Here is a 27677-nt window from a genome sequence, read left to right as displayed (position 1 = left end):
TCACACTGTATAAATGGAAACATTTAAAAATAATTGGCATATAAATGGATAAAAAGTTACCTGGATGATAGAAATCAGTATGTGCAATTTACTGTAATAACAAAAATCAATTCACCTGAAGATAGCACATAGAAGGCTCTGTGCTTGGTCTGATTTTATTTAGATTATATATTGATGACATTTGCGGTGTTTCAAAATTCTTTGCTGATCATACAAATTTATACTGCTCTGGAGAGATTACATATAGGCTATTTTTGAAGACGTGATTTGACAAGAACAGATGAACTTTAACAATCTGTCAGGAATAACCGCGTGTGGACGAGGACCCCAACCAGACGCATGGGTGAGTGATCAAGTATTGTTTATTTAACAAAAGGCGCACGTCAAGCGTGGAACGAAAAGGAGCATAAAGACAAAGTACAAATAAAATTACAAAGTGCAAAACAAAGCGAGAAAAACGTGTCTGTAGAAAAGGGTCCAAAAGGCGGGCACGAGGCAATTGGGGGAGCGGGAACACAGGAAAGCGACTGCAAAGTACAACTAAAAGACAAGAGAACGATGTAAGTCAGGAAGAACAAAGTACACACCAAAACTGTACACTAGGCTGGAGAACGCGAGACGGGGACGCTGGGGCTTCACTGTGCTGTTGAGGAGCTTGGCGAAGGAATAACCCGGGCAGCGCCCTCCTGTGGTTGCTGGCCTTAAAAAGCCCTTGATGGGAAATGAGCCACAGGTGCGCGGTCGTCAGCCCCGCCCCCTCATTGCCGCAGGAGAATTCTGCCTAAGACAAACGCAAACAGGTGAACTGGGACATGACACAATCGATACAAAATGCAAAATTAAGTTGGTAACACCATATAGATAATGTTAATAGAAAAATATTTACCACAATAGGCAATGAGGACACGCCCTAAACCAGCATGTGCTTTGTCTGTTAAGTTATGTGTTTTGCTTTTTTTAACATAATTTTAAGTCATTTTATATAATTTTATCTCTTGGCATAAGACAGTTGGTACTTTTAATGGAGTACGTCTCAAATTTAGGGAGATATGGACAATGAATGTTCTTTGAAGGCTACATCCACTCGCACCACAACAGGCAGCGTTAACTGCCTATTGGAGCCGAGCAAACTAGCGTGAGCCTGCTATATCCACCTGGAGACTGGGCTGTGAGGCCTGCCCTTGCTACATCTGCCTGGAGACTGGGCTGGGAGGCCTGCTACATCTGCCTGGAGCCAAGCTAAATAGCTTAGGCCTGTTGCATCCTCCAGAAGTGTGCAGAAAGTGGAGGACAATGGCCTTTTTCATTACTTTTATATGGTTGTTGGCAGCCTGGGACATGAGGCCAAACAATGCGCCCTGGGTGAGTACCCATGACAGTGTGTTGTGTTTCTGGGCCACTTATTATAGTGGCACTGATTTTAATGCTGTTTTTAAGAAACCACAGATTCATTTGGTCCAGGTCTTATGCTCCTGGTGAGATGTTTACAGGGAATTACTTAAACTTCAAAATTTTACATGACCTTACACTTTCGCACTGTAAAAAGAATTGCCTGGCTTCAACTTTCAAAATTACTGCTTCAAAATGTAAAGTGAAACACAGATTGAGGATTGTTCTCCTCTTACTTTTATCTGCAAATGTGCAACCAAACCCTGGACCTGAACTGCAATGTACTCAGACCAGTGTTCCCTCTAAGCTGCGAGCGTGCGCATTTGCGCACTGCTCGCACAATCTCAGCGCACTAGAATGTTTATGCTGCACATAAAACACAATGCAATACAAACGTTTTAAATAATATTTAATATTAGACCTAATTTGTTCTGGTTAATTAGATCAATAATATTGTTTTCTGTACCACTTTGCATTGTGACAGCGAGTGACAAGTTTCAAGCCTATGAATGTTTCACTTATACTATTCATCCAATCAAACGTAAGGACAGAAACGTTCCCTGCATACACACTCTGTGCTGGTTAGCTAGCTAGCAACAGTGCGGAGTTAAGAGACATCGGAGCAGCAGATGCAAATAGAAGAACAAGCGGTGAAAGTGAGTGAAATGTTTTCTTTTTCACAACTGTGGCTCGTTTATTGCCATGGTGACAAGTGCAACATACATCACACTGTCATGTCTAAAACATTTTTTGCTTAAGATATATATATAAAAAAAAACAACAAACTTGTTGAAAACGAACAGAAATAGTTATGATTTGTTTGGCAACATTGTGCATTCTTCTGGCCGCCTGGCTTACTCGTATGCTTTCCCAGGTTCAAATAAAATAAATATATCAACATTTCCACAGGTCTCTCTTTGAATCAATAAAACAATAAATTTATTTCCGCAGCAGTTTTAAAGTTCTTCAAACAAAAGTGCTTCTAGTAACAGGCAAACATTACGGTGAAGAAACCGTGCGCTCTAATCTGCAATCAAGCTCAATTGCCCCTGTGATGCAAACCCCAAGGCTCTTAAAGGGCCAGTATCATGGCCCTTTCTCCCAGATTTAAAGGGGCAGTAACATAAATGTCCACTGGGCAGTGAGACAAAACAACCAATCAACAAATTACAAAAACTGAAATTTAAATTAACTTTGGGATTTTGGGATCAAAACCAATAATAATTCCAAATGCTGTGACATGCTCCTACAAACATGGCAACCATAGATGCATCGTTCTCCCGTATTGGTCCTGGACGACGCTTTTCACCTTGGATATGCCCTCATAAATGACAGGCTATGTGCCCAGAAGCACAGGACTGGTCTTTACATATGTTTAAAAGTTGCTGGACATCATCAGGTCGTGCTTTACCCTTCATTTCTTAGAGTTCCAAGCCACCTTGCATCATCATTCCAGGGCCGCAGCTAGGCCCCTGGATATGCTCAGAGCCCCCCCCCCCCCCCCCCCCCCCCCCCCCCCCCTTCCTTGCTCATTAATGACAGAATGTGAGTCATGTGATATAGGTTACTTTAGGGGTGACATCAGATATGCACACGGCGACTCACTGTGTGCATGTCTGAAGTTGCTCACCTTGGTCCAGTGCCTGCTCAGGGAAGTTGTGTGAATGCTCAGGCACATTCAAAATTAGAGGGAACATTGACCCAGAACCCTGCTGATTTTAAATCAGTGTCTGGCCTTCAACATTCAACAACAAAGAAGGCTTTGTAGTTTATTTAAAATGGACACAGTTGAAATTTGGGTTTGTTTAACAGATGCGGACATTGTGTTTATCTCTGAAACCTGCGTTGCAAAATCCATTACAAATGATGATACAGTGGACCCCCGGTTTAAAATGTTCCCACCTTACGTTTTTTTCACCTTACGACGTGGACCACAACGTTTTTTGTCCCCTTTTACGACATTTTTTTCGCCTTACGATAATTAAAAAAAACAACAAAAAAAACTTCTCAAACATGGTGGTCAGTGTGCGCATATGTCACTACACACGTCACATCTTACATCACTACAATGCTTGTCTGTTATTTGTCGGCTTGAACTTGCTTGGACCTCCTTTAGGGAAAACTTTGGAGAAAATTGTAAAAAAAACATGCTCCATTAAGGAAAGTCAGTGTGAAGGGAAGAGAAAACCCCCGGTTCGCCCCACAATTGTCTGATGTCGTCCATCAGCATAATGTGGCATGGGCCAAAGCCAGAAAAAGTGATTCTGGCAGTGATTGGTCTATTTCCAGATATCTATTAAATAATTGTACATCTCTTACTAAAAAGGCTAAATCAGAATATTACTTATCAATCACAACTGAGAACATAAATGACCCATTGAAATTTTGGAAAGTTAAGTCTTTATCTGTGAACAAAAGCCCCCAGGTTCTTCCCACTTTTGTTAAAAGACTCAGTTCCAGTTTTTAACAAAACTCAGCTCTTAAATTGCTTAAATAAGCATTTTGTGTCATCTGGGTCTTTGTTTGACTCTACTAGACTTGCCTCTGTGCCTTTTTGTACAAACTCTGAAATGTTTTCAGGAGAACTTTTTACATTTGTACCTTTTACTGTGCAGCAACTTCACAGGGCTCACAATTTGTACATTTCACTGTGCAGCAACTTCATAGGGCTCACAAAACTCTGAATCACAGAAAACCTCCTGAGCCAGATTTGATGGGAGTCTGGGAGTCTGGGAGTCAGCATTTGTTCTTCCTCTCCTAAAAGGAGGTGATCTGTGGAGAACCTGGCTGCAGACATTCTCTGTCAAGTCGATTCTGGCAAGCCTGCAGTCTCAGTACACCTCTGCTGTGAGAACAGGAAGAGGGGAGGAATTTCAAAATAAAACGACACATTTTCAGTCGTTATAAATGCAATTTAAAATATTAATCCCTTGTGTATAATACACATTTTTACATTTTTAATTATATAGTGAACCTTTCAACTTTTATATTCTTTTTTCGTTATTTGTTCTGTATGAGATCCAGTGTGTGTGTTTATGTCTGTGAAGCATATTACGCCATTCTCTATGTTGCGGTATATGTCAATTTCGATATTGATTTATTCTGTCCAAGTAGGACAAAAAGCCATCCATATTACCTGTATTTCATATAAAAACAAAGCTTTTGATGTGGGCATTTGATTGTCCTTGTCTTTTTCAAAACACTTAATGATTGCCACGTGGTAGACTAATACACTGTGGTGGTTAATTATACAACTGAAGTTATAACGAAAAACCAACGGTGGGTGATTAAGGCTCAAGTGTCAATAGCTGTAAACCCAGGAATCTTTAAGACATGTATTATAGTTATTTAAAATGTATTATTTCTCACTACATGCAAAGGGAGCTATTCTAAGCCTTTGTTATAATTTTAAGGATTATGGCTTAAAGTTTATGAAAACCCCAATTAAAAATTCACCCCAAAATTTGAATATTTTATGAAATCAATACAAAAATCAAATCATCAAAAGTATAACAAATAAAAGCTTGAAATAGTTAGAGTAAGTGGTGAAAAAATAGGGAAATGGAAGTGGTCATTTCCAACCTGAAAAAAAAATCTGACAAAACAAGCATTGGCTGTAGATTGAGTAAATACTCTTTCTTCCATCTTCTATGAGAAAATGATGTGCTTGAATCCAGACTTTATGCTCGTGATATTTTTTTAGTCCGCGGGATCAATAACAAACCAGCATTTTGTGACAGAAGTTGTCGGAACGGAATTTTTGGGGATACTAAATTGACGAGATTGGAAGGAGCTAAACTGTGTAAAATTTTATAAATAATTAACAACACCTTAAAATCACATCTCAGGTGTATTGGAAGCCAAAACAGGTCAGCTAGTATCGGATTAATATGATTGAACTTTCTCGTCCTTGTCAAGAGTCTCGCTGCTGCATTTTGTACAGACTGCAGATTTTTGATGCAGGACATGGGAATCCCAGAAACAAAACGTTACAATAGTCAAGCCACGGTGTAACAAATGCACAAATTAATTTTTCAGCATTGCTAGGAGTCAGAATAGGGTGAATTTTAACTATATTGCGAAGGTTAGGTTCTCGTCGTGTACTTTATATGGAGTTCCCCAATGAAGACTGTGGGCTCTGGAATAGGAAGCTGGTTAGTTGATATGACCTCAACTAAAATCTTCACCAACCCTCTTGTGTCATTTGGTGGAGCTTTACCCTGTCATATCTCTTGAGCCATATGTGGAGGTTGGGTAAAATGAAGTACATTGTTGTTATGCTTTGCTTCTTGCTCCACCTTAATCTTGAACTGGAATAAACTACCTTTCATAGTGGACTTGAAGTCTTGCTTTAGACGCTTTTAGCCGTTTTAGCTTCTCTAAATGCTCAAATTGTCTTTTTAAGTCAACTGACTTTTGCCTAACATTCTCTTCTTGCTGTTTCTTTAAGAGAGCAGCCTCACGGTTTCCTTTCTCTAGCTTACTTTCTGTATCTTCCTTTCCGGCTTGTAGTTGACGGGCAATTGATTCTGCTTCTTGTGCTGCAATTATCAACTTATTTTCAGCTTCAAGTGCTGGGACTCTCTCTTGGTGTTCTTGCTCAGACATTATTTGTAACACATTCTTTGCTGCATACTCAGCAGCAGCTTCCTTTCTTTTAGCTTCAGACTGAGTTGTCCGAACACTATGGCCCCTCGAGACTAACCTTGAATAGCAGACTGTAGTTGTAAATATGGAGGGTGCACCAGGCCAAATGATTTCTTCATCATTTCCTGCTATTTGTGCATTTCTTACTCCTTGATTTGTGATGGACACACAGTTGTCCATTTTGTGTCGCACTTCATATGGAGGAGGGCTGTCAATTTTTCTGTATTCATCATTCACTTGAGTCAGTTCATTTACAGAAAATAAACTTGACAAATAATAACATTCTAACAAATAAACTGGCAAATAATATTTTAAGTGAATGGGTCTTGAAAGATGTGAGTTATTTTCTGTCTTTAAAGAGAGGTTTAAAAACAATGTGTTACAACATTACATGAATATTTGAGATCCACTTGAAATATTGCAGTTTTTCAGAGATGTGTGTACAGTCGGCCCCCGGTTTACGAACACCCTCTTTTACGAACATTTCGACTTACGAGCGTGGTCCGCGGAGTTTTTTGTCCCCCACTTACGCACAGACCATTCACCTTACGAGCAATCTGACATGCCGACCATTGTATTTTTTCATATATTTTCGCTTTGAATGTAGAACGATATTGCTCTTACAATGTCACAGTCACTGTCTCAGTCACGGTGTCAGTCACGGTCTCACTCACGGAGATGCTATTGGCCGGCGTCACGTCAATCACTGAAATGCCGATATGCTATTGGCCGAACGCCTTTATCTAGCTTGATGGCACAGCTGATCGAGACGGAAGGAAGGAGAGAAAATGAGTTAAAAACGAAAGGAAGGAATGTTGTGAAGACTTTGCAAACTTCATCTGTTAGACATGGCTTCTAAAATTGTAAGTGGCGGTTAAGGAAGAAGTAAGAGGATGATGACAATAGAAACCAAGCAGGAGATAATAAAAAAATACGAAGGAGGCGTGTGCATAGTTAACCTTGCTCGTGGACGGAACCGCTCGGCAATCTTCTAAGGGCAAGACTTTCCTTGCCGGGGGACGGACCTCGCTTGACAACAAAATGGAGAGGCTTCTTCTATTATGGATTAAAGAGAAGGAAATCGCCGGTGATATGTTCTAGTTTGAGAAAAGTTCTTGTTTAAGAAAATAAATAAATAAATTCTGCGGGTTGGTCTCTTCTCACCTCCGTCTCCACTCAGCTCAAGTCACGTCGCCCCAGAGGTATATGTCAGTTATCCTTTGTTTATCCATGCTTGTTATATTAACTGCACAGTAGATTATGGTACTAATTTTAAATATGTGTGTAAATTTGTTATGGTTTTAACAATGGTTACGCCACGCGTTGCCAGTCAATGTGGACGTACAATTGACCTCGCTTTGCTACATTATCGAAAGCATCTGCTCATGCATGACACTGTAAGGCTGATATGCTATTGCTCTTACAATATCACAGTCACTGTCTCAGTCACGGTGTCAGTCACGGTCTCACTCACGGAGATGCTATTGGCCGGCGTCACGTCAATCACAGAAATGCCGATATGCTATTGGCCGAACGCCTTTATCTAGCTTGATGGCACAGCTGGTCGGGACGGAAGGAAGGAGAGAAAATGAGTCAAAAACGGAAGGAAGGAATGTTGTTAAGACTTTGCAAACTTTATCTGTTAGACATGGCTTCTAAAATTGCTAGTGGCGGTAAAGGAAGAAGTAAGAGGATGATGACAATAGAAACCAAGCAGGAGATAATAAAAAAATACGAAGGAGGCGTGTGCATAGTTAACCTTGCTCGTGGACGGAACCGCTCGGCAATCTTCTAAGGGCAAGACTTTCCTTGCCGGGGGACGGACCTCGCTTGACAACAAAATGGAGAGGCTTCTTCTATTATGGATTAAAGAGAAGGAAATCGCCGGTGATATGTTCTAGTTTGAGAAAAGTTCCCGTTTAAGAAAATAAATCAATAATAGGAAGAAGTAAGAGGATGATGACAATAGAAACCAAGCAGGAGATAATAAAAAAATACGAAGGAGGCGCATGCATAGTTAACCTTGCTCGTGAGTATGGCCGTAACTGCTCGGCAATCTTCTAACTTTCCTTGCCGGGGGACGGACCTCGATCAACAACAAAATTGAGAGGCTTCTTCTATTATGGATTAAAGAGAAGGAAATCGCCGGTGATATGTTCTAGTTTGAGAAAAGTTCCCGTTTAACAAAATAAATCAATAAATTCTGCGGGTTGGTCTCTGCTCCCCTCTGCCTCCACCCAGCTCAAGTCACGTCGCCCCAAAGGTAAATGTCATTTTTCCTTTGTATATTTATGATAATTAATTTAACTGTGCAGTAGGTTATGTTACTCATTTTTAATATGTGTATAAAGTCGTGATGTTTTTACCTAAGGTTTTTGCACGCGTTGCACGCATTCATGAATTAACATAGGTTTGGATTGCCCATCATACGAGCAGTTCGAGTTACGAGCGTAGCCGCTGAACGGATTAAGTTCGTAACATGGGGGCCCACTGTATTTCTTTTGGTTTTATTTCTGATACAGCACAATACGTTTAATTTTAACAAACTGGTACTAGTATTGAATATGATGTAATAGAGAACAAGGCTAGGACTTAAAGAGTTTTTGTACTTCTTCCTCGTTAAACATATGAACTTTGATTTTCTTGATGACCCGCCCCCCACTTTTAATTTGGGTTTTATGTTGACTTCCTTTTGTTATGTTTTGAACCCTATAAAATATAGTCAATTTGTTAAAGTCAAATGTATGTCAGGGCCAGAATAATTTGAGTACCTTCCCCATCGCTGATAACCAATAGAACGAATCTTTTTTTATGGTGTGTTGTGGAAACTGAGGATATACAACATGAATTATAAACTAGAATATTTGCAATTTCTGAAGAAATTGCGTGTGAAGGTGTAACCTCTGAAGGAAAAGTTGTTGAATGGCAAAGATAGAAGTGAAAAACTGAAGTAGCGGAATTGTGGGTAAATTTTGAATTTTGGGAAGAGAAAAATGGATACCACCATGGAATGATGGGAATTGGGAGAATCAGTTGAAGTTGGAACGGTCCGAATCAGATGAAGAACGGCAAAGATAGAAGGGAAAAACTGAAAAAGTGGAATTGTGGGTAAATTTTGAATTGTGGGTAAAAATGGAATGGCGGTCATTGGGGGAATCGATTAAAGTTGGAACGGTCAGAATCGGATGAAGAATGGTAAAGATAGAAGGTAAAGACTGAAAAAGTGGAATTGTGGGTAATTTTTGAATTGTGGGTAAAATTGGAATGGCGGGCATCGGGGAAATGGATTAAAATTGGAACGGTGAGAATCTGGTGAAGAATGGCAAATATAGAAGTGATAAACTGAAAAAGTGGAATTGTGGGTAATTTTTGAATTCTGGGAAGAGGAAATGGATAACACCATGGAAAGGCGGGAATTATATAAATTGATTAAACTTGGAACAGTTGCAATTGGATGAAGAATGGCAGAGATAGAAGGGAAAAACTGAAAAAGTGGAATTGTGGGTAATTTTTGAATTGTGGCTAAAAATGGAGTGACGGGTCTCGGGGGAATTGTTTAAAGTTGGAACAGTCAGAATCGGATGAAGAATGGCAAAGATAGAAGGGAAAAACTGAAAAAAAGGAATTGTGGGTAATTTTTGAATTGTGGGTAAAAATGGAGTGGCGGGTCTCGGGGGAATTGATTAAAGTTGGAACAGTCAGAATCGGATGAAGAATGGCAAAGATAGAAGGGAAAAACTGAAAAAGTGGAATTGTGGGTAATTTTTGAATTCTGGGAGGAGAAAAAAGGATACACAAATGGAATGGTGGTAATTGGGGGAATCCATTAAAGTTGGAACGGTGGGAATCGGAGCAGGAATGGCCAAGATAGAAGGTTACAAAGTTTTGGTGAGGAAAATGGGAATGAGGAATTATGGGTAAAAATATGAAAATAGTTATGAATTACTGGAAGGTGTGAATATGAGTAGTATTGAAATTGGGGAATATATTAACTGATTAATGTGAGTGTGAAGTGGAGAAGCTCCAAGTAAAAAATGTTGAATCCACCACTGGAAATGAATTATGAAATGATATACATGAAAAATATTGAATTATGGGAAAATATTAATAATTATTAACTGTTACAATGGTGGGAATGAGCCATAAGGCGAAATGTATGAGTTAAACGTTATGAATATGAAATAGGAAAGCTCAAAATGTGAAATGTTTAATCTCCCATTGGGAATGAATGGGAAGCCCTCACATTGGAAATGAATTATGAATTTTTGAAGGATGAAAAATATGGAATTATGGGAAAATATTGGAATGTATTAATTACTGGAATGATGGGAAGGTTCCCTAAAACGAGATGAGTGAGTAAAATATTGAAAATATGAAAAGGGAAAGTTGTAATAATGAAACAAAAAATGACCCAATGTAAGTCAATGGGACTTTTTGGGGTGGAAAACCGGGAATTCTGGGAAAACTGAATACTTGGAATTCCAAAAATGGAAACGCCCGTCGGGCGCTTAACTGGAATAATGTCAAATTGGAACGGTGTGAATCGGATAAATTGGTAATGAGTTGAAACTCGTCGAAAAACAGGCAGAAGTAGAATAATAACTAGAATATTTGCAATTTCTGAAGAAATTGCGTGTGAAGGTGTAACCTCTGAAGGCAAAGGTGTTGATTGATGTGGAATGGTGGGAATTGGGGGAATTGATTAAAGTTGGAACGGTCCGAATCGGATGAAGAATGACAAAGATAGAAGTGATAAACTAAAAAAGTGGAATTGTGGGTAATTTTTGAACTCTGGAAAGAAGAAAATTCAAACTACCATTGAATGGGGGGAATTGGATGAATCGATTAAACTTGGAACGGTCGCAATCGGATGAAGAATGGCAAAGGTAGAAGGGAAAAACTGAAAAAGTGGAATTGTGGGAAATTTTTGAATTGTGAGTAAAAATGGAGTGGCGGGCATTGGGAGAATGGATTAAAGTTAGAACGGTAAAAATCGGATGAAGAATGGTGAAGATAGAAGGGAAAAACTGAAAAAGTGGAATTATGGGTAATTTTTGAATTGTGGGTAAAAATGGAGTGGCGGGCATTGGGGGAATTGATTAAAGTTGGAACGGTCAGAATCGGATGAAGAATGGCAAAGATAGAAGGGAAAAACTGAAAAAGTGGAATTATGGGTAATTTTTGAATTGTGGGTAAAAATGGAGTGGCGGGCATCGGGGGAATTGATGAAAGTTGGAACGGTCAGAATCGGATGAAGAATGGCAAAGATAGAAGGGAAAAACTGAAAAAGTGGAATTATGGGTAATTTTTGAATTGTGGGTAAAAATGGAGTGGCGGGCATCAGGGGAATTGATTAATGTTGGAACGGTCACAATCGGATGAAGAATGGAAAAGATAGAAGGGAAAAACTGAAAAAGTGGAATTGTGGGTAATTTTTTAATTCAGGTAAGAAGAAAATAGATACCACCATGTAATGGCGGGAATTGGGGGAATTGATTCAAGTTGGAACGGTCGCAATTGGATGAAGAATGGCAAAGATAGAAGGGAAAAACTGAAAAAGTGGAATTATGGGTAATTTTAGAATTGTGGGTAAAAATGGAGTGGCGGGCATCGGGGGAATTGATGAAAGTTGGAACGGTCAGAATCGGATGAAGAATGGCAAAGATAGAAGGGAAAAACTGAAAAAGTGGAATTATGGGTAATTTTTGAATTGTGGGTAAAAATGGAGTGGCGGGCATTGGGGGAATTGATTAAAGTTGGAATGGTCAGAATCGGATAAAGAATGGAAAAGATAGAGGGGAAAAACTGATAAAGTGGAATTGTGGGTAATTTTTGAATCATGGGAAGAGGAAAGGGGATACACAAATGAAATGGTGGGAATTGGGGGAATCCATTAAAGTTGGAACGGTGGGAATCGGAGCAGGAATGGCCAAGATAGAAGGTTACAAAGTTTTGGATGAGGAAAATGGGAATGAGGAATTATGGGTAAAAATATGAAAATAGTTATGAATTACTGGAAGGTGTGAATATGAGTAGTATTCAAATTGGGGAATGTATTAACTGATTAATGTGAGTGTGAAGTGGAGAAGCTTTAAATAAAAAATGTTAAGTCCGCCACTGGGAATGAATTATGAGTTGTTATACATGAATAATATGTAATTATGGGAAAATATTGAAAATTATTAATTGTTACAATAGTGGGAATGAGCCAACAGGCGAAATGTATGAGTTAAATGTTATGAATATGAAATAGGAAAGCTCAAAATGTGAAATGTTTAATCTCCCATTGGGAATGAATGGGAAGCCCTCCCATTGGAAATGAATTATGAATATTTGAAGGATGAAAAATATGGAATTATGGGAAAATATTGGAATGTATTAATTACTGGAATGATAGGAAGGATCCCTATAACGAGATGAATAAGTTAAATATTGAAAATATGAAAAGGGAGAGCTGTAATAATGAAACAAAATATGACCCAATGTTAGTCAATGGGACTTTTTGGGGTGGAAAACCGGGAATTCTGGGAAAACTGTGAATACTTGGAATTCCAAAAATGGAAACGCCCTTCGGGCGCTTTACTGGAATAATGTGAAATTGGAACGGTGTGAATCGGATAAACTGGGAATGAGCTGAAATCCGTCGAAAAACAGGCAGAATAAGAATAATAATAATAATAATAATAAAGAAAATGGCCGAGCACAATAACATATGTGTGAAGGTTCCACCTTCACACAATTAGAATATTTGCAATTTCTGAAGAAATTGCGTGTGAAGGTGTAACCTCTGAAGGAAAAGTTGTTGAATGGCAAAGAAGTGAAAAACTGAAGTAGTGGAATTGTGGGTAAATTTTGAATTTTGGGAAGAGGAAAATGGATACCACCAGGGAATGGTGGGAATTGGGGGAATCAGTTGAAGGTGGAAGAGTCGGAATCAGATGAAGAATGGCAAAGATAGAAGGAAAAAACTGAAAAAGTGGAATTTTGGGTAATTTTTTAATCATGGGAGGAGGAAAGGGGATACACAAATGGAATGGTGGGAATTGGGGGAATCCATTAAAGTTGGAACGGTGGGAATCGGAGCAAGAATGGCCAAGATAGAAGGTCGGAATTGGATTAAGACTGGCAAAGACAGAAGGGAAAAACTGAATGAGATGTCTGATCAGATATCCAAGAAGGCCGCCTTTGAGGGTTGATGGGAAATGGAGTCTCAGTGTATGTAGACAAGTGTCCAAGATGGCCACCTGACGACCCCATGGGAAATGGAGTACTTTGTCTACCTAAACAGTAGTCCACGAAGCCCAAACGGCAACACAATGAATGACATTGAAAACTAGAATATTTGCAATTTCTGAAGAAATTGCGTGTGAAGGTGTAACCTCTGAAGGAAAAGTTGTTGAATGGCAAAGAAAGAAGTGAAAAACTGATGTAGTAGAATTGTAGGTAAATTTTGTATTGTTGGTAAAAATTGAATGGTGGGCATCAGGGGAATCGATTAAAGTTGGAACTGTCGGAATTGGATGAAGAATAGCAAAGATGGAAGGGAAAAACTGAATAAGTGGAATTATGGGTAATGTTTGAAATCTTTGAAGAGGAAAATGAATAACACCATGGAATGGCATGAATTGGGGTAATCGATTAAAGTTGGAACGGTCAGAATCGGATAAAGAATGGCAAAGATAGAAGGGAAAAACTGAAAAAGTATAATTATGGGTAATTTTTGAATTGTGGGTAAAAATGGAATGGCGGGCATCGGTGGAATCGATTAAAGTTGGAACAGTCAGAATCGGATAAAAAATGGCAAAGATAGAAGGGAAAAACTGAAAAAGTGGAATTGTGGGTAATTTTGGAATTGTTGGTACAAATGGAATGCCGGGCATCGGAGGAATTGATTAAAGTTGGAACGGTGAGAATCGGATGAAGAATGGCGAAGACAGAAGGTTACAATGTTTTGGCAAGAACAATTAAACTGAGGAATTATGGGTAAAAAAATGGGAAAAACTTGAAATTTTTGGTGCGAGGGTGTTCTTGGCAATCTAACCCATAGTGGGAAACACCTAAAGTTGGAACGATAAGTATAGGTCGGACGCAAATGGAGATATCACAAGAGGAAACATCAAAAATCTGATTTTTCGCGGGTTTTAGGGGGCTATTACTTATGCAAAAAAGATGCTTTATGGGTAAATGACACCCGGAGGTCATTGGCAGGGTCAAGATGAACGGTCAAACGCTGAATCAGACTGAATCGGACAAACACCTGTAGTCATTAAGTGAAAAAAACAACAATTCTTGGAATTTTGTAAAATATCACAATTTCAAAAAGTGAGAAAAAAAGTACACTCAAACAACAAATTCAGAATTTTGGGGGATTATATTTCATAGTTTGGATGTTCAACATTTGGAGAGAGTCGTTTTTATTGTTCTGAGTTAACCAAGATGACTGCCATCCTGGGTGGAAGTTGGGCTGAGCGTTCATGAGATGTCTGATCAGATATCCAAGATGGCCTCCCCTGAAGAATGATGGGAAATGGAGTCTCAGTGTATGTAGCCAAGTGTCCAAGATGGCCACCTGATGACCCCATGGGAAATGGAGTACTTTGTCTTTCTAAACAGTAGTCCACAAAGGCCAAACCCCAACACAATGAATGACCTCATTGATGATGAATTGGTTCATTAAAGGTACAGCATGTGGAACTGTGGGAATATTTTGAATTATGGGAAGAGAAAAATGGATACACGAATGGAATGGCGGGCATCAGGGGAATTGATTAAAGTTGGAATGGTTCAAATCGGAGAAGGAATGGCAAAGATATAAGGGAAAAACTGAAAAAGTGGAATTGTGGGTAATTTTTTATTTCTGGGAAAAGGAAAATGGATGCCACCATGGAATGGCGGGAACTGGGGGAATCGATTAAAGTTGGAACGGTGGGAATCGGAGCAGGAATGGCCAAGATAGAAGGTTACAAAGTTTTGGTGAGGAAAATGGGAATGAGGAATTATGGGTAAATTTATTAATATTGTTATGAATTACTGGTTTGTGTGAATATGCGTAATGATGACAATGTGAAAAGAATTGGCTGAATGAATTGAATGCAAAATGAGGAAGCTTCAAATAGGAAAAGTAAAATCTGCCTTTTGGAATGAATAACAAATTCTTATAGGTGAAAAATATGGAATTATGGGAAATTATTAATAATTTTGATTTATTGAATTGTTGGGAATGAGCCATATGGTGGAATGAATAAGTTCAATGTTATGAATATGAAATGGGAAACATCAAAATGTGAAATGTTAATTGTCCCATTGAGAATGAATGGGAAGCCCTCCCATTGGAAATGCATTATGAAATATTAAAGGTGGGAAAAATAGATAGATAGATAGATAGATAGATAGATAGATAGATAGATAGATACTTTATTCATCCCCGTAGGGAAATTCACATTTCCAGCAGTATCCTCAAGTCGAGATATAAAATATGAGAAATAAAATACACAAGATACACATAAGTCCAGTACAGAAGTATACTTAAGGTGCTTGTTAACAGTGTAAACAGAATAGTGTGAATCGTTGGAGTCTAGTGCAAGTATAATTAAGGTGCTTGTATAAAGTGAATAGTGCAGTGCAGAGTATGAGGTTTAGAGTTTAATGTGAGCTTTTACTGCCCCGGGTGGAGTTGAAGAGCCTCATGGCATGGGGGAGGAATGATCTCCTCAGCCTGTCCGTGGAGCAGGACAGTGACAGCAATCTGTCACTGAAGCAGCTCCTCTGTCTGTAGATGATGCTGTGTAGTGGATGTGTTGGATTGTCCATGATTGATAGCAGCTTGTTTAGCGCTCGTCGCTCAGCCACAGTTGTCAGACTGTCCAGCTCTGTGCCCACAACCGAGCCCGCCTTCCTCACCAGTTTATCCAGACGCGAGGCGTCCTTCTTCTTGCTGCTGCCTCCCCAGCACACTACTGCGTAGAGGAGGGCGCTCGCCACAACAGTCTGGTAGAACATCTGCAGGAGCTTTTTGCAGATGTTGAAGGACGCCAGCCTTCTGAGGAAGTACAGTCGGCTCTGTCCTTTCCTGCACAGAGCTTTTGTGTTGGTAGTCCAATCCAGTTTATTGTCCAGCTGCACACCCAGGTATTTGTAGGTCTGGACAAACTCTACACATTCTCCTTTGATGGTTACTGGTTCCGGATGGGGTTTAGGCCTCCTGAAGTCCACCACCATCTCCCTGGTCTTGGTGGTGTTCAGGTGCAGATGGTTAGCGTCGCTCCATGAGACAAAGTCCTGGATCAGTTTCCTGTACTCCCCCTCCTGCCCACTCCTGATACATCCCACGATAGCAGTGTCATCTGCAAACTTCTGCACGTGGCAGGACTCAGAGTTGTACTGGAAGTCTGACGTATACAGGGTGAACAGGACAGGAGACAGCACGGTCCCCTGTGGCACTCCTGTGCTGCTGACAACAGTGTCGGACGTACAGCCCCCCAGTCTCACGTACTGGGGTCTGCCTGTCAGGTAGTCCGTAATCCATGCCACAAGGTGTGAGCCTACTCCCATCTCTGTCAGTTTACCACTGAGCAGCAGAGGCTGTATGGTGTTGAAGGCGCTGGAGAAGTCCAAAAAAGTAATCCTCACTGCACCACTGCCACTGTCCAGGTGAGAGAGGGATCGGTGTAGCATATAGATTATAGCGTCCTCCACTCCTACCTTCTCCTGGTAGGCAAACTGCAGGGGGTCAGTGGCATGGCGGACCTGTGGCCTCAGGTGGTGTAGCAGCAACCGCTCCATGGTCTTCATCACGTGTGATGTCAGGGCGACCGGCCTGAAGTCGTTGAGCTCCTCCGGTCGTGGTTTCTTTGGGACTGGGATAATGCAGGATGTCTTCCACAGCTGGGGGACCCTCCCCCGTTGCAGGCTCAGGTTGAAGATGCGCTGTAGAGGGTCTCCCAGCTCCAACTCACAAGCCTTCAGCAGTCGCGGGGATACTCCATCTGGACCTGCTGCCTTGTTGGGTCGCAGCCTCCTCAGCTCTCCACACACCTGGGCTGCAGTGATCTTGGGTGGGGGGGAGATGTCCTCCTCTGTGCTGGTGTCTAGGGGGGGAGGGTGAGCTAGGAGGGAAGCTGCAGTACTCCGGGGTGGGAACAAGTGGGGGTGGTCAAACCTGTTGAAAAAGTTATTCAGCTGGTTGACTCTCCCCCTATCTCCTTCCATGGCAGCACCCCGCTTTGTGCTGCAGCCGGTGATAGTCTTCATTCCATCCCACACCTCCTTTATGCTGTTGTTCTGCAGCTTCCGCTCCAATTTCCTCCTGTACTGCTCCTTCGCCTCCCGGAGCTGGACTCTGAGCTCCCTCTGCACCCGCTTTAGCTCCTGCTGATCACCGTCTTTAAAGGCCCTCTTCTTCTGGTTCAGAAGGCCTTTGATGTCGCTAGTGATCCAGGGTTTATTGTTAGCATAGCAGCGAACAGTTCTTACAGGAACAACAGTGTCCATGCAGAAGTTGATGTAGTCTGTAGTGCAGTTTGCCACCTCCTCAATGTCTCCCCCATGTGACCCCTGTAGTACATCCCAGTCTGTAGATTCAAAGCAGTCTCTCAGAGCCTGCTCTGCCTCAGTAGACCACTTCCTGAATGAGCGTGTGGTTGCTGGTAGCCTCCTCACTTTTGGTTTGTAGTGGGGCTGAAGCAGAATGAGGTTATGGTCTGCTTTCCCCAGTGCAGGCAGTGGAATAGCACTGTATGCATCCTTAATGTTTGCATACAGCAGGTCAATGGTCCTATTTCCCCTGGTGTTACAGTCCACATACTGGAAGAAGGCAGGTAATGTTTTGTCCAGAGTCACATGATTGAAGTCCCCAGTGATTAACAGAATGGCCTCGGGGTGCTGTGTTTGTAGTTTAGCCACAGCGGAGTGGATGACATCACACGCTACGTCCGCGTTGGCGCGCGGTGGGATGTAAACAATGACCACAATGGCGGTTCCGAACTCTCTAGGCAAGTAATAGGGACGCAAACTTACGGCCAAAAGTTCGATGTCCCTGCAGCAGGTGGAAATCTTTGTATTTATATGTCCGGGATTACACCATCTTGTATTCACGTACATAGCGAGTCCGCCTCCTTTCCGTTTCCCGCAGGCTTTTGTGTCTCTGTCTGCCCTAACTGTGCTGAAGCCGGGTAGCTCCACGTTGGCGTCCGGGATGCTAGCCGTGAGCCACGTTTCAGTAAATCACAGCAAACTGCACTCCCTGTAGGCTCTGATATTTTTCACCAGCGCAGCCAGTTCGTCGGTCTTGTTTGGTAGTGAGTTCACATTTCCCATGATCACAGACGGGACAGAAGGCTTGTATCGCCACTTCGCCGCTAGCCGCTTAGCCTTTAGCTTGGCTCCAGCTCTGCAGCCACGATAAGGTCTCCTTACCTCGTCAGGTAAATGTGGGATCTCACCGGCACGGGACTTTTTCAGGGCAAGGAGTTGCTTTCTCGTGTAAACGCGTTTCTGTGCGTTAAAGTCCATATCCATAGAATGAAGGTAGTCCAAGTGAGATAAAGTAAATCGCTAAAAGAACGAAAAGTAACACAAAATAACACGGGGCTGCTGGAAAGGCTACCACTCGCGACGGCGCCGGAAGTTAGTTTGGAAAAAAATATGGAATTATGGGAAATTATTGGAAACTATGTATTACTGGAATGATGAGAATGATCCCTAAGGCAAGCTGAATGAGTTAAATTTTGAAAATATGAAACGTAAAAGATGTAATATTGAAATGAATAATCACCCAATGTAAGTCAATGGCACTTTTGGCTCGGAAAACAGGGAATTGTGGGAAATCTATGAATAATTGGGATTATAAAAATACACGCGCACCGAATGGGAATAAGTGGAATAAGATGAAATTGGAACGGCGTGAATCGGATAAACTGGGAAAGAGATGAAATGTCCCAAAAAACGGCAGAATAATAATAACTATGTGCAATTCCTGAAGAAATTGCGTGTGAAGGTGAAACACCTGAAGGGAGAGGTTTTGAATGATGTGGAATGGCGGAAATTGGGGGAATCGATTAAAGTTGGAACAGTCGGAATAAGATAATAAATGGCAAAGATAGAAGGGAAAAACTGAAAAAGTGGAATTGTGGGTAAATTTTGAATTGTGGGTAAAAATGGAATGGCAGGCATCGGGGGAATCAAATAAAATTGGAATGGTCGGAAACAGATGAAGAATGGCAAAAATATAAGAGAAAAACTGAAAGAGTGGAATTGTGGGTAATTTTTGAATTGTGGGTAGAAATGTATGGGCGGGCATTGGGGGAATTGATTAAAGTTGGAACGGTCGGAATCGGATGAAGAATGACAAAAATATAAGGGAAAAACTGAAGAAGTGGAATTGTGGGTAAATTTCAAATTCTGGGAAGAAGTAATTGGATACCATAATGGAATGGCGGGACTTGGGGGAATCGATTAAAGTTAGAACGGTAGGAACTGAATGAAAAATGGCAAAGATATAAGGGAAAAACTGAAAGAGTAGAATTGTGGGTAATTTTTGAATTGTGGGTAAAAATGTATGGACGGGCATTGGGGGAATCAATTAAAGTTGGACCAGTGGTAATCAGAGCAGGAATGGCAAAGATACAAGGGAAAAACTGAAAAAATGGAATTGTGGGTAAGTTTTGAATTCTGGGAAGAAGAAAATGGATACCACCATGGAATGGCGGGACTTGGGGAAATCAATAAAGTCGGAACGGTAGGAATCGGATGAAGAATGGCAAAGATATAAGGGAAAAACTAAAAAATTGGAATTGTGGGTAATTTTTGAATTGTAGGTAAAAATGGATGGGCGGCTATTGGGGGAAATGATTAATGTAGGAACGGTCGAAATCGGATGAAGAGTGGCAAAGATATAAGGGAAAAACTGAAAAAGTGGAATTGTGAGTAAATTTTAACTTCTGGAAAGAAGAAAATGGATATCACCATGAAATGGCAGAACTTAGGGGAATCGTTTAAAGTTGGAACGGTAGGAATCGGATGAAGAATGGCAAAGATATCAGGGAAAAACTGAAAAAGTGGAATTGTGGGTAATTTTTGAAATGTGGGTAAAAATGGATGGGCAGGCATCGGGGGAATCGATTAAAGTTGGAACGGTGGAAATCGCAGCAGGAATGGCAAAGATACAAGGGAAAAACTGAAAAAGTGGAATTGTGGGTAATTTTTAAATTCTGGGATAAAAGCGGATACAACCATGGAATGGCGGGACTTCAGGGAATCGATTAAAGTTGGAACGGTTGGAATCGGATGAAGAATGGCAAAGATATAAGGGAAAAACTGAAAAAGTGGAATTGTGGGTAATTTTTGAATTGTGGGTAAAAATGTGGACGGGCATTGGGGGAATCGATTAAAGTTGGAACGGTGGAAATCGGAGCAGGAATGGCCAAGATAGAAGGGAAAAACTGAAAAAGTGGAATTTTGGGTAATTTTTGAAATCTGGGAAGAAAGCGGATACCACCATAGAATGGCGGGACTTGGGGGAATCGATTAAAGTTGGAACAGTGGAAATCGCAGCAGGAATGACAAAGATACAAGGGAAAAACTGAAAGTGGAATTGTGGGTAATTTTTTAATTCTGGGAAAAAGAAAAAGGATATCACCATGAAATAGCAGGACTTAGGGGAATCGTTTAAAGTTGGAACGGTAGGAATCGGATGAAGAATGGCAAAGATATAAGGGAAAAACTGAATAAGTGGAATTGTGGGTAATTTTTGATTTGTGGGTAAAAAAGGAATGGCGGGCATCAGTGGAATCGATTAAAATTGGAACGGTCGGAATCGGAGCAGGAATGGCCGAGATAGAACGTTACAAAGTTTTGTTGAATAAAATGGGAATGAGGAATTATGGGTAATACTTTTAATATATTTATGAAATACTGGAATGTGTTATAATGTATAATGATAACAATGTGAAATGCATTAGCTGAATGATTCGAATGTGGTATTGGGAAGCTTCAAATAAGAAATGTTAAATCGGCCATTGGGAATGAATTATGAATTGTAATAGGTGAAAAATATGGAATTATGGGAAAATATGAATAATTATGAACTCTGGGAATGATGGGAATGAGCCATAAGGCAGAATGAATGAGTTAAATGTTATGAATATGAAAAAAGAAAGCTCAAAATGTGAAATGTTCAATCTCCCATTGGGAATGAATGGGAAGCCCTCCCATTGGAAATGAATTATGGATATTTAAAGATGGAAAAATATGGAATTATGGGAAAATATTGAAATGTATTAATTACTGGAATGACGGGAAGGATCCCTAAGATGAGATGTATGAGTTAAATATTCAAAATATTAAAAAGGAAAGCTGTAATAATGAAACGAAAAATGACCCAATGTAAGTCAATGGAACTTTTTGGGGTGGAAAACCGGGAATTCTGGGAAAACTGTGAATATTTGGAATGTGAAAAATGGAAACCCCTCATTCCCGAATAAGTGGAATAACATGAAAGTGGAACGGGGTGAATTAAATAAACTGGGAATGAGTTGAAACGTGCCGAAAAACAGGGCGGAATAATAATAATAACTAGAATATGTGCAATTCCTGAAGAAATTGCGTGTGAAGGTGAAACACCTGAAAGGAGAGGTGTTGAATGATGTGGAATGGCGGGAATTGGGGGAATCGATTAAAGTAGGAACGGTCGAAATCGGATGAAGAATGGCAAAGATATAAGGGAAAAACTGAAAAAAGAGGAATTGTGGGTAATTTTTGAATCATGGGAAAAGTAAAATGGATAAACCAATGGAATGGCTGGAATTGGGGGAATCAATTAACGTTGGAACGGTAAAAATTGGATGAAGAATGGCAAAGATATAAGGGAAAACTGAAAAGAGTGGAATTGTGGGTAATTTTTGAATTGTGGGTAAAAATGCATTGGTGGGCATTGGGGGAATTGATTAAAGTTGGAACGGTCGAAATTGGATGAAGAATGGCAAAGATATAAGGGAAAAACAAAAATAGTGGAATTGTGGGTAATTTTTTAATTTTGGGTAAAAATGGATGGGCGGGCAATGGGAGAATCGATTAAAGGTGGATTGGTGGAAATCGCAGCAGGAATGGCAAAGTTACAAGGGAAAAACTGAAAGAGTGGAATTGTGGGTAATTTTTTAACTCTGGGAAAAAAGCGGATACCACCGTGGAATGACGGGACTTGGGGGAATCGAATAAAGTTTGAACGGTCGGAATCGGATGAAGAATGGCAAAGATATAAGGGAAAAACTGAAAAAGTGGAATTGTGGGTAATTTTTGAATATTGGGGTAAAAATGGATGGGGGGCATTGGGGGAATTGATTAAAGTTGGAACGGTAGGAATAGGATGAAGAATGGCATAGATACAAGGGAAAAACTGAAAAAGTGGAATTGTGGGTAATTTTTGAATCATGGGAAGAGTAAAATGGATAAACCAATGGAATGGGTGGAATTGGGGGAAATCAATTAAAGTTGGAACTGTAAAAATCGGATGAAGAATGGCAAAGATATAAGGGTAAAAATGAAAAAGTGGAATTGTGGGTAATTTTTTAATCATGCGAAGAGAAAAATGGATAAAGCAATGGAATGGCGGGAATTGCAGGAATCGATTAAAGTTGGAACGGTGGAAATCGGAGCAGGAATGGCCAAGACAGAAGATTACAAAATTTTGGCGAGGAAAATGGGAATGAGGAATTATGGGTAAAATTATTAAAATAGTTATGAATTACTGGAAGGTGTGAATATGAGTAATGTTGAGTGTGAAATGTATTAACTGAATGATCTGAATGTGAAGTGGAGAAGCTTCACGTAAGAAATGTTAAATCTGCCATTGGGAATGAATTACCAATTGTTATAGGTGTAAATATGGAATTATGGGAAAATATGAATAATAATGAACTATAGGAATGATTGGAATGAGTCATAAGGCAGAATGAAAGAGTTAATTGTTATGAATATGAAAAAAGAAAGCTCAAAATGTGAAATGTTCAATCTCCCATTGGGAATGAATGGGAAGCCCTCCCATTGGAAATGAATTATGAATATTTAAAGATGGAAAAATGTGGAATTATGGGAAAATATTGAAATGTATTAAGTACTGGAATGATGGGAAGGATCCCTAAGACGAGATGAATGAGTTAAATATTGAAAATATGAAAAGGGAAAGCTGTAATAAAGAAATGAAAAATGACCCAATGTAAGTCAATGGAACTTTTTGGGGTGGAAAACCGGGAATTCTGGGAAAACTGAATATTTGGAATGTGAAAAATGGAAGCCCCTCATTCCTGAATAAGTGGAATAACATGAAAGTGGAACAAGTTGAATTAAATAAACTGGGAATGAGTTGAAAGGTGCCGAAAAACAGGGCGGAATAATAATAATAACTAGAATATGTGCAATTCCTGAAGAAATTGCGTGTGAAGGTGAAACACCTGAAAGGAGAGGTGTTGAATGATGTGGAATGGCGGGAATTGGGGGAATCGATTAAAGTAGGAACGGTCGAAATCGGATGAAGAATGGCAAAGATATAAGGGAAAAACTGAAGAAAGTGGAATTGTGGGTAATTTTTGAATCATGGGAAGAGTAAAATGGATAAACCAATGGAATGGCTGGAATTGGGGGAATCAATTAACGTTGGAACGGTAAAAATCGGATGAAGAATGGCAAAGATATAAGGGAAAACTTAAAAAAGTGGAATTGTGGGTAATTTTTGAATTGTAGGTAAAAATGGATGGGGGGCATTGGGGGAATTGATTAAAGTTGGAACTGTAGGAATCGGATGAAGAATGGCATAGATACAAGGGAAAAACTGAAAAAGCGGAATTGTAGGTAATTTTTGAATCATGGGAAGAGTAAAGTGGATAAACCAATGAAATGGCTGGAATTGGGGGAATCAATTAAAGTTGGAACTGTAGGAATCGGATGAAGAATGGCAAAGATATAAGGGAAAAACTGAAAAAGTGGAATTGTGGGTAATTTTTGAATATTTAGGTATAAATGGATGGGGGGCATTGGGGGTATTGATTAAAGTTGGAACGGTAGGAATCGGATGAAGAATGGCATAGATACAAGGGAAAAACTGAAAAAGTGGAATTGTGGGTAATTTTTGAATCATGGGAAGAGTAAAATGGATAAACCAATGGAATGGCTGGCATTGGGGGAATCTATTAAAGTTGAAATTGTAAAAATCGGATGAAGAATGGCAAAGCTATAAGGGAAAAACTGAAAAAAGTGGAATTGTGGGTAATTTTTGAATTGTGGGTAAAAATGGATGGGGGGCATTGGGGGAATTGATTAAAGTTGGAACGGTAGGAATCGGATGAAGAATGGCATAGATACAAGGGAAAAACTGAAAATGTGGAATTGTGGGTAATTTTTGAATCATGGGAAGGGTAAAATGGATAAACCAATGGAATGGCTGGAATTGGGGGAATCTATTAAAGTTGGAATTGTAAAAATCGGATAAAGAATGGCAAAGATATAAGGGAAAAACTGAAAAAGTGGAATTGTGGGTAATTTTTTAATCATGCGAAGAGAAAAATGGATAAACCAAAGGTGCCGAAAAACAGGGCGGAATAATAATAACTAGAAAAAGTGCAATTTCTGAAGAAATTGCGTGTGAAGGTGAAACCGTTGAAGGTTTGGGAGTTGAAAAGTGGAATGATGTTGAACGATTGAATGGTGTGAATCTGTGAAGAAATATGAATACAAAGTTGAAAAACTGAAAAAATGTTGAACTGTGGAATTTGAAGATGAATGAAAAACTGAAAAAAGTTGAACTGTAGAATGATTTGAATCCGTGAAAAATTATGAATCCTACAAAGTTGAAAAACTGAGAAACTGAAAAAAAACAAATGTTTGAATCGTAAAAAAGTGTGGATGATCCGAAGTAAAAGCAGAAGAGAAAATACAAAGTTTTTCAACTTTGTATTATTCACAATTCTTCATTGTTTCACATCAATCCACAATCCACCTCATTCAATCCACCTCATTCAAATGATTAGCTCATTATCAGGAGTTTAAAAATGATCCCTAATCAAACTTTTTCAGTTTTTTTACTGCTTGAAATATGAATAATACAAAGTTGAAAAACTGAAAAAAACTGTATGAATCAAGCTGAGTTCACCAAGCCAGATGCTGTACGAGGTGGAAGCAGAAGTGAGAGGTCATGAGACGTCTAAGAAAATATCCAAGATGGCCGCCCATGAGGGCAGATGGGAGTTGGAGTCTTCAGTGGTCTAAGATGGCCGCCCGATGGCATCATGGGAAATGGTGTACTTTGTGTAACTAAACTGTAGGTGTCAAACTCCAGTCCTCGAGGGCTTGTATCCTGCATGTTTTTGTATCACACCATTCACTTAACATTAGGCCATTTTTACGGTAGAAAAACTTGAATTGTAGCTGAAAGATGAACTGTGGTATAATGTTAATGTGAAGAAATATGAATAATACAAAGTTGAAAAATTTAAAAAAGTTGAACTGTGGAATGATGTGAATGTGTGAAAAAATATGAATAACACAAAGTTGGAAACTAAAAAAAAAACGAATGTTTGAATTATAAAAAAAGTGTGGATGATCTGAACTAAAAGCAGAAGAGAAAAAACAACTGTAAACGTGAAACGCGATTTGCCCGAACCGGGACACGGACGTGTTGAAGATGACAACTCTAACACTGGGCCACTGGGGGGCGGTGTCAAGACCACACTGTGAAAGCGTTAAATAAAGGGAATGAAGTATGTTTGAACGTGAATCTGTGAAGTATTGCGAATAATACAAAGTTAAAAAAACTGAGAAAAGTTCAACTGTCGAATGAAAAGTAAGATGAAATGAAAGTAAGAACAGTTTGAATATGTTGAATATGTTTGAATAGTTACAATATGTTACATCATATGCTCACATGACTCTATATTATCTTAGAATAACATAAACAACACAGGCAAACATACCGTACAATGATAGGAAGAATGAATTCAACCCAATCGTTCCAAAATGTGCGTTAGGTAGGAAAGGGTTAATGGAGCCGAATAGATTTGAGTGGGCGGTGACGTCACTCCCTTACGGCGGAAAGATCACATTGGCACACACGGCAAACATGCGAAAAAATACGCACATTTTGTGGATGAAACTTTAACGTGAATACTAAAAGTGAAGTATGAAAAGTACGGTATATTTGCCTTTAGCAATTATACCAAACTTAGGTGCAATAACAACTTAAGACATTAATGGACAAAGTGAAGCAGTGCAAACGTAAACATGTATCCAAAACCACGAACGGACAACATATTCAAACTGTACTTACATTCTCATGGACGCACGGAATAATAATGAAAGGAATGAGATAATCCACAGAATGATTGAAAGCAGAAAAAATGACTGTCCGTTACAACGATACCTGCCGACTACCGGTGAAAGAGCAAAACAACCTATGATAGTGTAAACAGAGTCCTGATTGGTAGTGGAGGAATGAAACACAACTTGTGATTAGTTGCTAGGCGGTTGCTAGGAAGATCACATGACCACAGGAGAAACATGTCCAGACGTAAATAGTAATAACAGAACGATTCAAACACGAAATCGTTAAGTATAATCAGAAACTTCTTAACAACACCATTCACTTAACATTAGACAATTTTTACGGTACAAAAACTTGAATTGTAGCTGAAAGTTGAACTGTAAACGTGAAACGCGATTTGCCCGAACCGGGACACGGACATGTTGAAGATGACAACTCTACCACTGGGCCACTGGGGTGCAGTGTAAGACCACATTGTGAAAGCTTGAAATATAGGGAATGAAGTATTTTTGAACGTGAATCTATGAAGAACTACGAATAATACAAAGTTCAAAAACTGAAAAAAGTTCAACTGTGGAATGAAAAGATTAAATGAAAGTAAGAACAGTTTGAAAAGGCTAAATTCTTTAAATATGAATAGTATAAAAAACGTAAATTGTAGGAAAACGATGAATAGTTGAACCTTGAAAAATAAAAAAAGCACTTCACGTGAATATGTGGAATGATATGAAGTTCGAACGGCATGAATTGGATGAACTGGGAAGGAATTGAAACCAAAAAAAAATACTGAATTAACTGAAAAAACAACACTGAATGTGTGAAAAGGCACAGCGGGGATCGAACGCACGAACATGTAGTAGATTTCGTCAACAGAACGTCTGAGCCACGGGAAATGACGAAACCGTGAACGCTTTAAAAGGAAGTAGGAAGTACGCTCCAATCACGTAACATTAGGCCGTTTTTACGGTACAAAAACTTAAATTGTAGGAAAACGATGAAAAGTTGAAACTTGAAAAATAGACCCGCACTAACTAAAAAAGACTCACACAACTAAAAAATGACGCAGCCTGGGATTGAACCCACGAACATGAAGTGCGAATGCCGTACACAAATCCCATGAGCCACCGAGACATAGGAAAAATCGAAAACGTTAAGGTTTAAAAATAAAGCACGAAGACCAGCCCATTCACTTAACATTAGGCCATTTTTACGGTACAAAAACTTAAATTGTAGGAAAACGATGAAAAGTTGAAACTTGAAAAATAGACCCGCACTAAACATGAATATGTAGAATGATATGAAGTTTGAACGGCATGAATTGGATGAACTGGGAATG

The 27677-nt window shown here is 39.7% G+C and overlaps 1 long non-coding RNA gene across 1 annotated transcript; it reads right to left on the bottom strand.

Moving 5' to 3' along the window:
• Positions 1-344: 344 nt before the first annotated feature.
• Positions 345-26461, bottom strand: LOC148425236 (uncharacterized). The gene is made up of 3 exons (XR_015865444.1): positions 26348-26461; positions 3991-4234; positions 345-781 (listed from the first exon to the last, which is right to left on the bottom strand). It is a non-coding gene; the product is annotated as an uncharacterized LOC148425236 (long non-coding RNA).
• Positions 26462-27677: the final 1216 nt, after the last annotated feature.

This window comes from Hippichthys cyanospilos, chromosome 4, assembly GCF_059441005.1.
Source record: "Hippichthys cyanospilos isolate Australia breed blue-spotted pipefish chromosome 4, RoL_Hcya_1.0, whole genome shotgun sequence".
In the NCBI taxonomy this organism is placed as follows: domain Eukaryota; kingdom Metazoa; phylum Chordata; class Actinopteri; order Syngnathiformes; family Syngnathidae; genus Hippichthys; species Hippichthys cyanospilos.
This window is presented reverse-complemented; position numbering and strand designations above follow the sequence as displayed.